Genomic DNA, 17499 nt, shown 5'->3' with positions numbered 1-17499 from the left:
TGTCAAGGCAGCAGATATGAAAAACTCTACCAAGAGAGCATTGTGGGTAAATGTCCTGACTTCCATCCTTTAATGTTTCAAGAGTGTGATATGTAGGTGACCTGTTGTGTAGCGTGTTCTTTATTCCAAAGTGTGTTGATGGAGGAAAGAAGACGATGAAAAGAAGATAGGTGAGGTGACTGCAAAGATGAAACTTGTACTCCCTTGCAGTTCATTGGGGGACATGTGAACGATGGAATAATGGCAGTGTATAGTAGAGGTAATAAAAGCATTATGTAGTAGAGGATGTCTTATGCTGTTTCCCATTCACACAACACACAAAAAGCACCATGAGTCATCTCTTTTTAGCTGCAGTTTAGGAGTCTTTTTGTTTTTTGCTAAGCCCCACTATCCCAACTGCAGGTTTAGTCTTTCTCCAACTGCAAAGACCTTGAAATGGTAGTATTTATTTCTGAGCTGTCTTGTCTGCAGAGGTTTACTCTTTGTGGGATAAATCTGTGCTTGAAGGGGAAGCAAGGAAAAATGCCAATAGGTGGCTTTCTGCCTGCTACGTGGTGCGTGTGTACCCTCTTCCCTTGGCTGCCCGAGTGTGTAGCACATATTGAACATCCTTTACACTAAGTTTTAAGCTTTTGTGTAGTTCTTCACTCACTTCAGATCTGTGCTGTTTTGGGTCTTTCGCTAAGGTAAAAAAAAAAAAACTCAATATGACACACACAAGGATGATGCAAGAGGTAAAAAATCAGACAAAGTCATTGGTTTTGAAGGTTACGTTGTTTGCTTCGCCAAGAGACACACCGCACACACACAGTTCCCTGCAGTGGAGTTGAACAAACTTGAGTGATGAAAGCCTGAATGAGTGGACACCAATTTGACTCGCTTGTATTTATGACTATCTATGCACTGTGCACTGTCTTTTGTTATCAACTTTTTACTGAACATTATGGAAGACAAATAATAGTTCATAAGACAAAGACAACTATTCATTTTCTAAGCTCCAGGTGTAGAATATGATAAAGGCAGAAAAGAACAAATCCAGTGTCTGAGGGAGAGAAAGGAGCAGGCTGTTATGGAGATATTCAACCCAGTCTCACTGTGAAATGCTAAGCAGTACCTAAAGCAGCTAGCACAATCTCGTCTTTGTTCTTTTAAAATACTCCCTGGCATGGACAATTGTTCCAAAAAAAAATATATATCAGGACGGGAGCCTTCATTGTGCATAGGCTGAAAGCTGTCGGAGCTCAATGGCTTTTTAACTGGTAAAAAGTAAACAAACAGTGGTTTATTGAATCTTCAGATTGGTTAATATGAATGAATACATTTCGGATGCGTGAAGAGGTAAAACTCAGAAGTATTTTGAGACAAGGATGCAAAGGATGCCTCATATAAATAAGGAACACTTCCTCTCTTTGTTCTTCCCCTTTTTGTCCCTCAACCAATATGGTTTTAGCCCCCTTTTATTCCACTGTATCCATCTTCTTACTATTTATGAACATTCAAGTAGACTCTCGCTTTGAATCTCGGAGTTGGAATCCCTTGCCAGTCATGGTGTCTCCCTCCTCTCTTTCTCTGTCCTGTGTTATTAAAATGAGCCACTGCTCCATCAACCAAGGGTAGGGTGACATTTCTAATACAGCACATTCACTTGCCAGGGAGAGCCACCGCTGATTTCAATATTTATTATGGACACAGTTGGCATGGGGTAAGAGCTAGTGAGCTGATGTAGCGTCTACATGCTGGCTTCAAAGGAAATGTCTAGCTGATAGCTTCAGACAGACTTGATGAGGATTGATATAATAAAGCTCTTTTGAGTTTCAAACCAAAAATAGGCACATTTTACTAAATGCAGCTTTAAGACAACCCATCCTAATCAGACTTTTTCCTCCCATGGACCACTCGAACTTTCAATAAAAATGTGTGAGCAAGGATGGCTTTAGTCACAGAGTCCCACATTTACTTAATGGGAGAGTTACTAAAGTGGTTGATGATACACTTGAGAATGACTTTGACTTTGTTTAAAAATAATAACGCCCAAAGACTCGAGGACCTGTTTTAATTTTAGTGTTATTTGTGAAATTTCAGACAGTTTGTTGACTAGTTGATGAATGAATTGTTTAAAAAAAGTTGGAGCTTAACGCTAACACAGAGGTCACAGGTTAACAGTCGGTGTCAGCCTCTAAGCTAAAAGCGATGCAGTGTGTGTCTCCGGGTTATTTCACTGTTCTCTCAGGCTTCCATTTATGACTCAGAGGATTGTGCCCGGGCTATCTGGTTAATGTCAAGTCTCCCGGCTGTATCGTCTCTACTTTTTTTTTAATACAAACCAGATTAAAAAAGAAAGTTCATTTCCTGCTTCTCCACTGCAGTCCTTTTTTAATGTCACATTTTACAACCAAATCAATATATACTGAAGCACAAAACTGTGGTTTAGCAACTGTGCCTTTATTGTAGCTTCTGAAAAAAGAAGAAAAGTGTTTCTTTCTCAGTGCTGTTTCGCATGGATGGGATGTCCAAGTAAAGTTCCCTATGCTTTCAGTTATAATCTGGGACATACAAAAAAACTCCAGTAGCTGTATCTTGCTTCACATTTAAGAGTGTTAGTATGCATCACAGACGCCCAGCTGTTAATTGTGCTCCTTCATACACAGGCACATCTCAGATGTTCGAAAGATTATATTTCTGCCAGATCAGAACGTACAACAGCTTATTTGGCGCTTGCCCATATGCATTATGAAATTAGATAAGATTGACATTATTGTCCACCCTGGTGTAAAGTTGATTTTGGCCTCTCCTTATGAACACAAGTAGACACATGACACACAACACAACATAACAATAAAAACACACAAATACATATCAAAGACAGAATGTAGTGCAAATAACAAGTATAATAGTATAACAAAAATAACAATTTTACCTCAACATGTGCACTCCTGTACTTTCATGTGCTTTCCTTTTTTCTATTGATCCCAACAATAAATGTCAGAGAGCAATTCTACCATTCCCTTTCTTTTATTTGTGACTTATTCATGAGCAAAATTTGTTTGTTTGAAATTTTTGTGTCAAGTTGTCCCCGGCTAGCTCCAAATTATAAGCCAACTAATTCTAGTTGGTGGAAACCTGCTTGTTTTTGTTATCAAAGCATCAGACATGAAAGACTTTTTCTTCTTGTGATTCTAATTTATTTTTCTCTGTTCTGGTTTACAGCACCGGTAAATCACGGAGGAACGCAAGCTCTTTGTTTGAAAGCGCACACACACACACACACACACACACACACACACACACACACACACACACACACACACACACACACACACACACACACACACACACACACACACACACGAGTCACAGCCCTCCCAGTCAATGCTGTGACTTTATTTATTGATAGCGTATGAGAAGGAAATCCAATTAAACATCCCATTTTGACTTCTGCGAGGAGGGTGCTGTGATCAGAGGCTGCCGTAACAACCAGCATTTGCCTCATGTGTCTTCGTCAAACCGGCTTTTCGAGCAGCAGGCCAAAACTTTGAACGCAACTCAAAGCTCCCCCCCGAAGAGTCGAGCAAAGCCCCGGTTTCTTGCCTCCCACATGCTCTTGTCATGTAAACCCAATAAACAACACAAACCCAGAGTAGATTCCAACCTTTCTCGTTTATCGTTTGAGGGATTACACGGCCTGATCAATATATTTGAGGGACTCTGATGTAAATTCTACCGCGTTGAAATCCTTCACACCAAGCCACCCACCAGCCAGGAGCAACAAAGGCAGCTTTGTTTCAATCTCTACTTGCCTTGCTCTACATGTCCCAAGATGCTTTGTTGCTTTGTGTGCACATCTTTTTAAGAGTCTCCCTTTTCTCTCTCTCCATCTCTCCCCTGTCTCTTTCTCCTTCCCTCCCTCGCCCTCCCTCTTTCCCACTGGTGATTTGTTTTTCTCCTCTGGGATTTGGGATCCCATTCATCGAGTGCGCATTGTTGGGTTCTTATCCATTCCACAGGATGGGCCCCGAGAGGCAGAATGGGTGACTGTGGGCGCTCTCGTCTCTCGTTCTCCCCCTCCTTCCTCCTCCTTTGCCACCCCACTCCTTGCTCCTTGCCATACGATGATGTCATGGCTTTTCATTTGCTCCGGGGGCACCCATTGATTCTCTCTCTCCGCGTTGCACACACTCTATATATCTCCCTCTTCCACCCCCTCTCTCTACACTAACCTAACCTCCACTCCTGTTTTTTCCTCAGCCCAGTCTCTTTTCCCCCAGATTCTTTTGCTTCTCAAAAGACGCCTAGGGGATTTGGGGATGTTTGGATGTTGTTCAACACACCCACGGTACATGCTTGACACCCAGATAGGGGAAGCTATTCACCCCCTCAAATCCAACTCCCAACTCCCATTTTAAATCTCATTGATTTAACATCCCTCTTTTATTCTCTCATGTCCCACTCCTGTGATCGGCTTTTACATTCTTTTACGATTGTTCAGCCTGTTTTGTTTCACACCCAAACAGTAATCATTAATCCCCTGATGATTTGGTGCCATTTTCTCATAGCCTATAGTGATGGTAAAAGAGTGCTAAGGACTGAGATTTTCAGATGTGGGTGTGTTCTTTTTCTCTCTCTCTCTCTCTCTCTCTCTCTCTCTCTCTCTTTCTTTATTTCAAGTTTTTTCTTGGAATTTATTTTAGAGAGGCTGCTCTGCCTCTTGGCTGAACTATGCTTGGATGAGGAATTTAATTCAGTTTAAACAAGACGCGCTGATTGCAGAAGCACAGAGCCAAATCGCATCCATTCATTCCACTGAAGGTTGGCTGATGGGCATACACGGGCATTTACTCAAATGCCAAATATTTGTAATAGCGCAGATATATTTTTTCACATCACAAACAGGACTGGGTATTTGATCATTCATCGTTTGATTCAGTTCTCTTCATGTAGCATTCTTTTGTTTTATGAATTGTGGTGCATCTCACGTTGACAGCAGTTGTCTTTGCCTGCTTGAACCTCAATGTCAATGAAAGGATGTGAGCTAAAGGCCTTTTCCTTTCTTTGAAATAATGATTATAATGAGTGGGTTGGATGCCGGGCACTGTTGTCATCCAACAGGCAATGATAGGCCAGAAAGAGCTTCCTCCACCTGTATCAACACTTTGTCACCAGTCTCTTCTTTAATGTTTCCCTGGTATCTGTTGAAAGGTAAAATATTGCTTTAGAAAACGGGCTCTAGGTTCCGAGTGGCATGTATTTGATCTGCTTACCACATGCGTAAAGCGCTGGGTATCACTTGAAATGCTTTGATTGGAATGCAGATCTGATACCTATGTGTTGGCACTACACAGAGAGCATAGTGAAAGCAGCATATAAGCAAGCAGAGCACCAGCTGCTTAGTCCTCAGCGTCTTTGCAGGATGCGTTTAGGTATGAGTGTAGGTCTGAGTTTGGGCAGTGCTCAGATCAGAATTAAACAATAAGAAATCAGTCAACATTATGGATTTTTTTTTAATGGTATTTTTTGGGCATTTTTATGCTTTATTGATAGTGCAGAGAGACAGAGGTGAAATGGGACAGAGAGGGGAGTGACATGCAGAGAACGACCGCGGGCGGGAATCGAACCCGGGTCTGCTGCTCGGCCCTTTGTGTTATTGGTTAGTTATGAGATGTTTTGCTTTATTGCAGGAGCATTTGACGAGCTGTACTGTAAACTCTCCCAAACTTTCCCTTAATGTCTTATTCACACACACACACACACACACACACACACACACACACACACACACACACACACACACACACACACACACACACACACACACACACACACACACACACACACACACACACAACATTTTTGTCCTCTCCCTCCCACTCCATGTGTATGAGAGCGACAGTGTCTACATACCATGGGGGCACAGGCTGGCTGCCTTGGAAATCTTCTCGCTCGGCCACACAGTGGAAAAAATGGGCCATACAGTTGTGAATAGCAGTCGTTACTCGTACACACACACACACACACACACACACACACACACACACACACACACACACACACACACACACACACACACACACACACACACACACACACACACACACACACACACACACACACACACACACACACACACATCCTACACACACATCCCACACATAGCTTGGTTGCCAATGACCCCCACTCTAACCTTGTGCCAACCTAATACATTAAAATGCATACTGTTTCGAAAGGAAGGCCTTGGCTGTAGGGGTTGAGTGCCACTTATCCTAGAACCTGGCACACCGATGGCTAGTTAAGGCTCACACTACAAGATGTTGGCTAGCTTCAGTTCTTATTTAAGCCCCCCCACACACATTTAGGAGATTGAGGTTTGACACAGCTTTTTTAAAATGCTTTCAGAGTCACATTGTAGTAAGCAGTTTCAGAGGGGAACGTGAAGTTTGAAGGAAGGAACTTTAGTTTTTAAATTGTAAAAGTTGGGTAAGGTGACCACTAGGACAGGCCCGAATGCAAAATATCCAATATATAGCCACACCATGCAATGCTACATTTAATACCTCACAATTACAACTTTCCTATAGTGGCTGCTTCTCAGTTAGAACATCATTTCCCAGTTCTGTTGGGGAGTAGACAGAGTTTATGGTCTTGGCAGCAGAGACTGGAACATGACATGGCAGCTTCCCTCTTTATCTCTTTACTCTATATCAGGCAAGGGTAACTAGCTGCCACCACCATAATCTTCTTGTTATGGCTCACACACGGCTCGTGTTCCTTGGCTTGTTTATCTTGGCGCTGGAGCTGTTCAGTGTCTCCATGGCTCTGCAGCGTCAAGGTTCCAGATTTAGAGGCTCTTAAACATGAAGATTTATTTTGGCTTTAAAAAAAAGACCCAAGGATGAATTTTAGAAAATGTTTGACAATATTAGATCAGTGAATGGATAAAAATAGTTTTAGCTTTTTTACTGCAGCACATGGCAGCTCTTAGTGGTCGATTAATGGTTTGAACTTTTAATATGAATATTCTTTTTTTTTAATTGTGTAAATTCGGAATTGATACATTAATCGAATGTGATAATCTCTTTAATCATCTCTCTAATTGCCCACACTCCTTACTAGTAGCTATCTCTAGATACATTTCAACCAACTAATTTTGACCAACCTAAGTTGCAGGCTGATGTATGCCGACTGCCATACATTGGTTAGCTTGTTTGCCGATGGTTAAATAAGAGCTTGAAAACATAATTTCCTCCTGTTGACTCACTCAGCATCAAAGCAGGGTTTGAGAATCTTTCGGGATTATACTGTTTATTAAACACACCCTAGAAGTTGCTCTGTAATGCACTATTTTTTAACCAGTGCTATTCAACTAAAAGAAAAGGCAGAAGCAGTTGTATTGAATGTAATAACATGTTTTTGATATTTCAACATGGACAGCAAGCTTAGAATATGACTAAAATATATTGGCTAGTATATCCGAAATCTGCTTTACATGTTAAGCAATATTTGATTGTATAGTCACTGCTGTGGTCATGGCCTGAATTCAAAAGTTGAAAGGGTTGAGTTGAAAGTCTTTTAAACAGTAAGCCTCAGTTAATTAGTCCACAGACTGAGGCAGAGCTCCCTTTGTCCACAGATCAACTGCCATCTCTAGTCGTTCCAATTCAGGATTTTTCACTATTGAGGTGCTAAATGTGATTTAAGAACTGTGGGAGGTGTGAACAAACAATGTGAATGCACCAGTTTATTTCCAGACATTTTCGTCTCAATAATGTGCCATTCAAATATAATTCACTGCACACATAGCCATTCAACCGCAAACTTATTATTTTCCTCTGCTTCTCGCTGTCTGCAATATTTTTCTTTCCTTTCTTGTTAATACTGGGTCTGTGTTTATGTCTTTTGTCGATCAGTTTCTCTATTGACTGTGCCTCTCTTTATACTCAATCCTGACCAATGTTCTTTTCTGCCTTTCCCCAATGCTTTTAACAGCTTCATCAGTGTTAAACATTAGGATATCTATGTAGTGAGGCATCCTGGTGGCACAGTGATTTAGGGATGCATGCAGAACATGTAACCACAACAACCTCAGTTTTGGATCTGGAAGGGGACCTTTGTCAAATGTTGCCATGTGTGCTGACAACATTGCAAGCATTTATTATTGTGATATACTGTATATGTAACACAAATAGAAATAGCTTTGTTTACATGGCCTCAAACAGCAAACCTTCCTTTAAACAAAACGGTAACAATGGCCCCAAATATTTATTTTGAACTTGAACTAGCTTCTGTATGAAGAACAAGGGGTTTGTGAGACCATATTGCAGGTCGAAGTACTCCAAAGTGGACAAATCATTGTTTACAGTCTTAGCCTGTGGTGAAATGTTTTGCACATTTTAGCATTGAATTTGCTTTCTATCAAGCCCATTTACACATTATTATCTGTCATTATTACCTTCTGTTGCACATCCCCTGATTGTTGCTCAGTGTTTGAGTTGAAGAGAATGAATGAGAGGAAAAACATGCTGTGTGCATTTGGTGAAAAAGCTATTTTTGTCTGCTCTAAAGGATGACTCACAGTGACTTATTAATAGATAAGAAAGGATCCTTATATCACTCATAAAAAGCCACCTTTCCCACTCCATCATTGCCACATACACACGGTATTTGTTTGTGTCGTTATCTTGCCATCTTTGCAAACCCTCATCTTTCTATTTTAATGTCTCTCTCCATTTCTTTTTTCCCTTCACATCCTCATGGACATAACCCCCAAACGCATGGCTCATTTGTCTTTGTGATAATTGGAGCAAGTGTCACATTGATAGCCTAAAACCCATGACAATGTGTGTGTTTTAGAGCACCACATATGCCACCTGCTATTAACAATATTCAGCATTTTAATTACAGCATATGCATGTGCCACCAATAATAATGGACGTATTGAAACCGAGGCCCACAGGAGCAGATGTAAAGTACGCCCTGTGGAACCGTCACAACATCTCAATGCACTGAATAAATAGAGGTAACAGCCGAAGCTGTTTCTTCCATTTAGCAGAGCTGTCAGCGGATGTGACACATGATGTCAACATTAAGAGCATGCTGCTCCAATCTTAAGAACTATGGGAATTTGGTGTTCATTTAATAAAAGTGTGTCAACATAACTTTACCGTTTCAGTTGACTCTGTGAAATAGCTTTTACAATCCACTCTTCTGTACCTCCTCAGCACTACAAATGGTCGCTTGTCCAAAAACTAATTTCAGTACTACTTTTTAGTTTTATATTATATCCAGCATTAGAGCTTTAGAAGACAGACCTTTCACGTCTATGAAAATAAATGAGATTACCTCCCCACCGAATGTTTGAATGAGACGGTACAAAAATACTTCCTTTGGCTAGTTGTGCCGAGTGTGACTGATCTACAAGCCTATGTAGCAGACAAGACAAACCTCAACAGACTAAGGGTATAAATCTTGCATCTTTCCTCTGAGAATGATCGGAGCTAGAGTTTCTAAATATTGTATGATTGTCCTCCTAGTGAGTGTGGGGGTGATTACAGGTGTCTATCAGAACAAAGGAAAGAATGGGACGGCGTTGAAAGAGTCTTTGTCTCAGCGGAGACGGCACACTGAGTCATATCGGAAGCTGTTTACATGTCTGGCTGCCTGTTTCCTGATAATGTGGGTCAGAGAAAAATCCATCAAGGTGCAAAGAAAAGGAGACGAGAGAAAATAGTATCCTCTATGCCACATGTGGTTATGAGCCCTCCTGCCTGTCAGTCTTGTGTGCTCTTTTCCACGATCACAGTCAGTAATACCTCTTATTAGCTCCAGGTCCTACAGTCCTATCTAGCGATATTTTGTTTGCAGCTTTAGCAACCGTGTCGGTTCCTCTCTCTGTAGCGTGTCTGGTGGGAGCTGAACACTCTGTTCTTTGTTTAGAGCCAGCACTATGAATTATAGATAGAGGAAGTTGCTGCGATATGTCACTTTCTTATAGGCTTGGCAGAACACACACACACTTGAGAATCCTAGACACAACAGACGCGCGCGCACACACACACACACACACACACACACACACACACACACACACACACACACACACACACACACACACACACACACACACACACACACACACACACACACACACACACACACACACACACACACACACACACACACACACACACACACACACACACACACACACACACACACACACACACACACACACACACACACACACACACACACACACACACACACACACACACACACACACACACCTCATCTCAGAACAAGACTCATGCCCATGGGGGAAAAAATACTGTTTTATTTTTTATATTTTTATCTTAACAATAGAGAACACACATTCTTAGCAGGAGGTCTTCACACATATTTCTACAAGCTGGGATGTGATCCATGGTATGTTTTGGTATCTGCTGAGTTGTTAATTGGTCCGTGTTCATTGGGGGTGTCTACCCGCATTTGTGTGTGTGTTGCCAGAAGTTCTGCTGAGTATCAGGCATTTTAAGACATTTCACACACACTTACTTTAGTTTTACCTCCAAATAAAGTGTTTTTAAACTTTTCAAAAGTACAAAAACAAGACCAAAGTTGTACTAAAGTGGCATTTACCTTTTAAGGTGGATCAGTTTACTCCTGCATGTTAGACATTTGGTCGAGGCTATATTTGGTCAAACGATGAGCACACTCCCCCAAAGTGAACTATGTGAACTTCAGCTCAACTTCTCTACTTCATGATGTCACCAGGTGTCAGACCTGGAGCTTCTCCAAGGATAATAATTTGCGGAGAGACGATAAATGTGTCTGGAAAAGCACCCGGGGGCATTCTATCTGGGAAAACAGATAGATGATTTGGTTGAGAACTGCCAAAACCACCAGGTATGAACACTCAAACAAAGCAGCTGTGAGTCCAAAGTTGGAAACTCAATCCTGGGAGCCTCCACAGCTCTTGACAAGTCTGACTCTTTCTTAATTTTGCTTCATAATTTGGCGTCTGGTTGTTGTGCATGAGCAGGAATATTTATTAGAGCATGGTAGAGTTCTGGAATAACAGATAAATCCTTAGATTAAATTATGTTCTTTTTAACGTCGGCACAAACTGAGTAATGGCAAGTGTTGCTAACTGTGGCAGGGGTAATATTCTAAGGCCATTAGCTGGCCATGATCTGCTGCTGCACTGCGACTGTTCTCTAAATGATATAGGAGAGGCGCAGGGAGAACGGAGGAGTAAGCACTTTTGTTATCATCTTCTTGTCAGATCCTCACAACCACAGCCCTCTATTATGCTGCTAATAATAGAGGCAGGCTTTATCACATCGGAGCACTATCGCACTAGTGAAGAAGAGTGGCCAAATGAAAGAGGCTGCTCTGCAATATTGACAAAACTCATATTGGAATGAATAAAGGAAACAGACAGCCAGGTAGAGAGAAATATGTTGTTCAAAGTCCAAAAGCAAGTTGTTATGAATGTTTGATTGGCACCTTAAAGAGGAAACCGAGACCGGGATAAAAGAGAACGTATTTGTTTCAGCGTGTGTGTGCAGTGCACTCTTTGTAGTGTATAGCTGAACATGCGTGGGTGGCACTAGTTGGAGCCAGGTTCTCTCCTGGTTTGAACTGTATCCAGTAGTGTCGGTCTGATAGAGGTGGAGTCCCATCAAACGAGAGAGAGAGAGAGAGAGAGAGAGAGAGAGAGAGAGAGAGAGAGAGAGAGAGAGAGAGAGAGAGAGAGAGAGAGAGAAACAAAGTTCAGATTGGAGCAGATAGCTTTGCTGCATCAAGGCCTCCCCATCAAAGCCAGACTCAATCCCCATGTGCTATCTGGTGTAGCCGCCCTTGATGGTAAGGTAGGGCAGAGAGGCTAGAGATTAGCTGGTTGGCGATGTAAAAAACGTGTTTGGTCAAAACAAAGCTTAGGGGGGATGAGAGATGGCCGCAGATGCATTTATGGAAGGAAGGAAAGGTTCCTTGTTTGTTGTGGATTCAGTTGTTTTTCCGGATGTTAGCTGCCAACGAGACGCCGAACAGGAGGCTGTTTGTTTAGCTATGTGAGGAGCTCTTGAAGTTTGGCCTATTTGTGGAGCTGGAAAAAAAAACATTTTGAGGCAGCTGAGACCAAACTCACATGTTTTTTTATTTCATAAATAAAAATTAGGTTCTGTGTCAAATGCTTGCATGATTAACATTTAAGCCTTCAAGTCCATCATGTGTTGACATTTTTTATTTTTGTGTACAACACAGTGTAACAAGAATGTATTAGTCTATTTTTAAAGGCTAGGATTAGTGATGTTTTCCTGGGTTATTCAACAACTTTGATCATTTAGTAGGATACTTTGTTTGTATTGTTAGGAGCAAAAACTCCCACAGAACTGGTATGTGTTTGTACTGCTGCTCTGTCAGAACAGTTCTGCCGAGTGAGTCTGTGCCGAGGCAAGATACGAAGACACGCACACGCACACACACACACACACACACACGCACACACATTACACATGGAAACTCACCCTGTCCAGCTCCCGTTCCTGTTTTCAAACTCAGACATCCAGAAATTCTCACACACTCTGAAGCAGACCCCTTTGGTCATATATTCTCTTTGCTGTGTCAGGTTGTGCCAGCTGACTTGCCTCTCTTTGAATGAACATACCTGCCTCAGTGTGTGTATCGGCCCACGTGTGTGTGTTTGCAGAAGAAACATAAGTGTGCATACATGAACACCTAAGTTTCGTCCACAAAACATATCGATGTGCGGAAACGTGTGTGGATTCTAGTCATCTGTATCTCTGAGAGAGTATTCCAGAAAGTTTTGTCTTGTTAGTTATAAATAATAGAGACAGCTGAATCCAAATGGGAAAGCAGTCGCGTCTTTGAGGGTTTGGTGTTTTAAACACTGAAAACCAATTAGGTGGGTCAGGGGCCGCCTGGGGAGCACGACAGAGAAGAACCCAGTGCCACTGTTGTGTCATCAGCAGCTTCAATCAACAGTCAGGGCGGCTAACACACTCTTTATTTCTCATTCCCACATGAGAGAGATTCATACAGTAGACATTCAGGAACAGCATTGAACAGTTTAGTTATCTGGGTGGCTCTGTGGCTATGTTATCATTCAGCTGTAAAATGAATTGTATGAAAGCTTTTGAAGTGTAACAAAAAGCAAAATGTAAATCAGATTTCAATCAGCTGGGATTGGACATTTAGGTAAATGTCCCATTAGTACTTGGTGTGGCAAGAATGGTTTGATATGGTGCAGTTTTGTTTTCTTGTGTCTGCTGTTGAAAACAAAGACACACATTTATTTGATTTCCTCTTGCACTATCGATTGGCTGTGTTTTCATGACGGCCACCCAATACCAACAGCAGAGCTGACATTTCTTTGAAGCGGTTAGACATTGCGGTTTCCGGTTTATTGCTGCTTCTTTTAGAGCACCACAAAAAACGACAAGGACAAATAATCTTAAACAGAAGATACCTGATTCACTGAGGATTCACTTCGCTTTCCAAATGCTTCTTTGTTTCTGACAGTTAGACTAGAGATAAATATGGAAATGTTCAATATTTCTGACATACTGCAGGAATACCAGCTCAGTCACAACTACAAACTACAAACAACGTTTTGTATTGAGAAAGTGGCAATGCCAACGTCTTTAATGTTTACTATGTTATTGTTAATGTTAACACAAGTCTACCACGTGGGAGGCATTGGTGAAAGCTCAGTAGGTTCTGTGATAATGCCAGTCCTCCATGCAAAGCCATTGGACCATGCTACACTCTGAGCTGCTGAGATACCAGTCTCCTCTGTTCCTCAAGTTGTGTCAGTTTGACCATTCAGCCAACCAAATGTGCCAACCTTATCAAGGTGCTTGGCTGTGCCCTTTTCAATAATTAATTCCCAAATTTGCAGGGAGGAGTCGAGGTTTGTCTAACAGCTTGCCTTATAGGGGAGTGTTTGTACTAATTGGAGAGATGTCCAGTCCCTAACGGTCAGCGCTAAATGTCAGCAGAGCAGTGGCCAAATACCATGTACTGTTTGAGGCTAGGTCACAACCAATAAATTAGAGGTGGCAGTTTGTGCAACAAGTGCAACAAACGTACACTCACTGCCAGGTACACATTACAAACATAAGCCATTTATTAGTGCTTGTTAACACAAATATAAGCGCCTGTCAGCACACATTTTTCTAAATGTTTTCTCTTCTTTCCCTTTTCTCTTTTTCTCTCAAACATTCCTTTTGTAAATGTCTATATCCACACACTAAAGCACGCACACACTAAAGCACGCACACACACACACACACACACACACACACACACACACACACACACACACACACACACACACACACACATACACACACACACACACACACACGAAACCACTCATATTCTAATGAACTGATGCAATGTGTGAGCCCTGCACGGACTTCTTCATCCACGTACTCTAACTAATGCAACTCTGTATAGCCATTGTTATTCTCTTCAAACTAATTAAAATGCATACACACACACACACACACACACACACGCACACACACTCACACACATACACACGTACACACGCACACACTCACACTCACACACACACACATACACATACACACGCACTCATGCACATGATGCACAAACATGCATACATTCAAACTGCGCCCGCAATGCCGTGGAGAGGTATAATTACAAAGTCTAATTCCTGTTGTTGTACATTATTTATGAAGTAGTGCAGCTAGTGTCACACTGACCTTCCTCTAATGATGCCACACACACACACACACACACACACACACACACACACACACACACACACACACACACACACAAACACACACACACACACACACACACACACATACACACACACACACACACACACACACACACACACACACACACACACACACACACACACACACACACACACACACACACACACACATGCTCTTACATGCAGTCTTGTGCTGTACAAGCGTTGTGGAAGCAGATGTGCAGTTCCCCCCCCCACACACACACACACACTCACAAATAAATATACTCGGACATAGCCGTAGCACCAAAATCCCCCTTCTGGCCTGAATAAATACCCACATTTTAAAGCAACCTTAAAAACCTTCCAAGTTGCTCCGAGCCGTAACTTGCTGGTGGTTCAACAGCTTGAAGGTTACATTTAATTTTTAAGTTTGAATAATTTTGTTGTTGAGATCCAAATAAAACTGACTCTATAACAACTGACTTATTGTGTGAGAAGGGTGGTAGCTCTTTGCAATGCCTTTTAATTTTAAACCTGACAGTACCTATGGGGCATTCAGCTCTACGGTTGATATAGTAATATTGTAATAGTCTAGGTAGATTTATTACAAATGGCTCTATCTTGGCTGTTCAAGTGATTGCCATTGGCGGAGAGATTATGTACTGCAGTATGACATTTTTCCTTATATCTGTGCTATTCTCCTACAGAAACATCCTTGTAACGTTTGACACAATATAGTACGGAAGGAACAATGCTGAAGATGACCACTTGTCATCAAGGCCGGCGGTAGCCAGGGGCCAGGGTGGGCCGTGCCCACCCACCCAATCAAATTTTTTTTATTTATTTATTTTTTTAAGGTGGAAGTCCAGAACCACTATCGGACGGACCTGTTCATTTGCTGTCCAAGAAAATGTCAAATAAAATTCAGACAATTAAAGCAGCTCCGAGTAACATTTAAATATCTTTTAAACAGCCTCATGTTTCCTCTCATAATCATAAATTACCTTTAACAGCAAACGAGACCATCAGTGCAAAGAAAGACGTTTTTATATAGTTTTTATTACTGCGTTTGGTCTGGTCGCACAACCAGTCCGATTTTCGGTTCACGCGTGCATGCTCTGGTCACATATCCGTATTGGTCGCAGATTTCAGTGTGGAGCAGCAAAGCGATTTGAGAAGCCTATCCCTCCAGGTGAGGGAAGGGGAGCGGGAGCCTTGTTTGAGACAGTTATTTGTCATCATAATGACTGATAACGGGGCTGAACCATCAAAGAAAAAAAGAGAATTCAATGAAGAAAAGCTAAAAGGGAGAGTGATAGACGGGCGGAAGGGCGTTGCCAAGCAACGTATACACAATTTCACGGGAGCGAACCAGACTGCAGTGTTTACTCCTAAATGAATGAGCGGTAGCCTACTAAAACAAAGTTTACTTTGCCTCACTAGCATCATCAGATGACCATTACTCATCTGAAATAGTCATTATATACAACAATATAAACATATTACCTCATCGTGATCCATACTAACTGCCGTCTCTCGTTCATTCGCTTTGTGTGAGGACACGGAGCCTTTCAGCTCCGTGGAGGTGACACTGCATCAGCTCATTGCAATCAGGTGTGTGTAGCACTGACTGGCATTAGTTGATGCTGTGTCACTAACCACTCTCACGGAGCCCTCACACTTTCAACACACGGACATGCACTATATTGCTTCCTGATCATTTGAATCTCACATGCCCGGTACAAGCTTGAAAACAGCTTCACGACAGCAAGGCGGGGGCCAGTAAATATTCCTTCCGACCTGCGGGCCGCCTATTGAATAGCCCTAGTCTATAGCCTATTTCAGCCTCGTCTGTGGAAAAAAAGATAACTGGACAACAGAGTTCTTCTGCTTCGTTCCTCTCACTGCATTTAAATGCATTCATTATATTACAGAGAAATGTGTCCCGTAAAAGAAAAAGAGCACCAAGCACCAAGCCCATCCCAGAGGACCCTGCATAATATTTTATTTCAAATTTATATTTCTATGGAAAATCCATGTGTCTTTCTTCAATTGCTTCTACGTAATTCATTCGACCCAGTGTCTCCAAATTATTTGTTCACACAAAATTCCTCAGATTTAGCCTCTTAATTTTCCTCTCAAAGTGCACCAGATTCATGCATTTCACTTTAAAAAAATCTTCACTTCAATTTCTACCGGCCCACCCTAATCTAACTGTCTATAGAACCGGGCCTGCTTGTCATTCTAGTGGTGGTGGGTGTGGACAAATAATCCTCATTGTTCTAAGTCTAGTGTAAGAATTCACTTGTTTATGTGGTTGTCTTCTTTCTCGATGCTGTCATACTTTGGCTTTGGCTCTGTCATACATGCAAAACAAATCATCAAATCTCTCTTTTCTCATATATACAGTATATCATATATACAGTATACAGAGGCGGCCTTAACGATCTGGGGGCCCCATTCAAGACCTAGTGTGGGGCCCCCCACTTTTTTTGTATTTTCTTGAAAAAAAAAATCTTAATTTTTATTTTTTTAATACATATTTCTTGTGCATGCTTGTGCATGCTTCCCGCAAAAAGAAAACAGATTGTAGAGTTTTATGAGATGATGGGCCACTGGGTGCAGACTCTTAAAGGGCCCCCCCACTCCTACCTATCCAGTCACTGACTTTTCAGCACATATACAATTAATGGTAAAAACATATTAATGAAGTCAGTTTTTCTCACAGGATTTAGGGATACTGTGGG

The 17499-nt window shown here is 41.7% G+C and overlaps 1 protein-coding gene across 1 annotated transcript in view; it reads left to right on the top strand.

The window, feature by feature from the left end:
- Positions 1 to 17499, top strand: part of commd10 (COMM domain containing 10) — a 53139-nt gene that overhangs the window by 8061 nt on the left and 27579 nt on the right. The window lies entirely within an intron of this gene.

Source organism: Ammodytes marinus (assembly GCF_949987685.1).
Source record: "Ammodytes marinus genome assembly, chromosome: 2".
In the NCBI taxonomy this organism is placed as follows: domain Eukaryota; kingdom Metazoa; phylum Chordata; class Actinopteri; order Uranoscopiformes; family Ammodytidae; genus Ammodytes; species Ammodytes marinus.
Note: the sequence above shows the minus strand (reverse complement) of the source record. Positions and strands in the feature narration are given on the sequence as shown.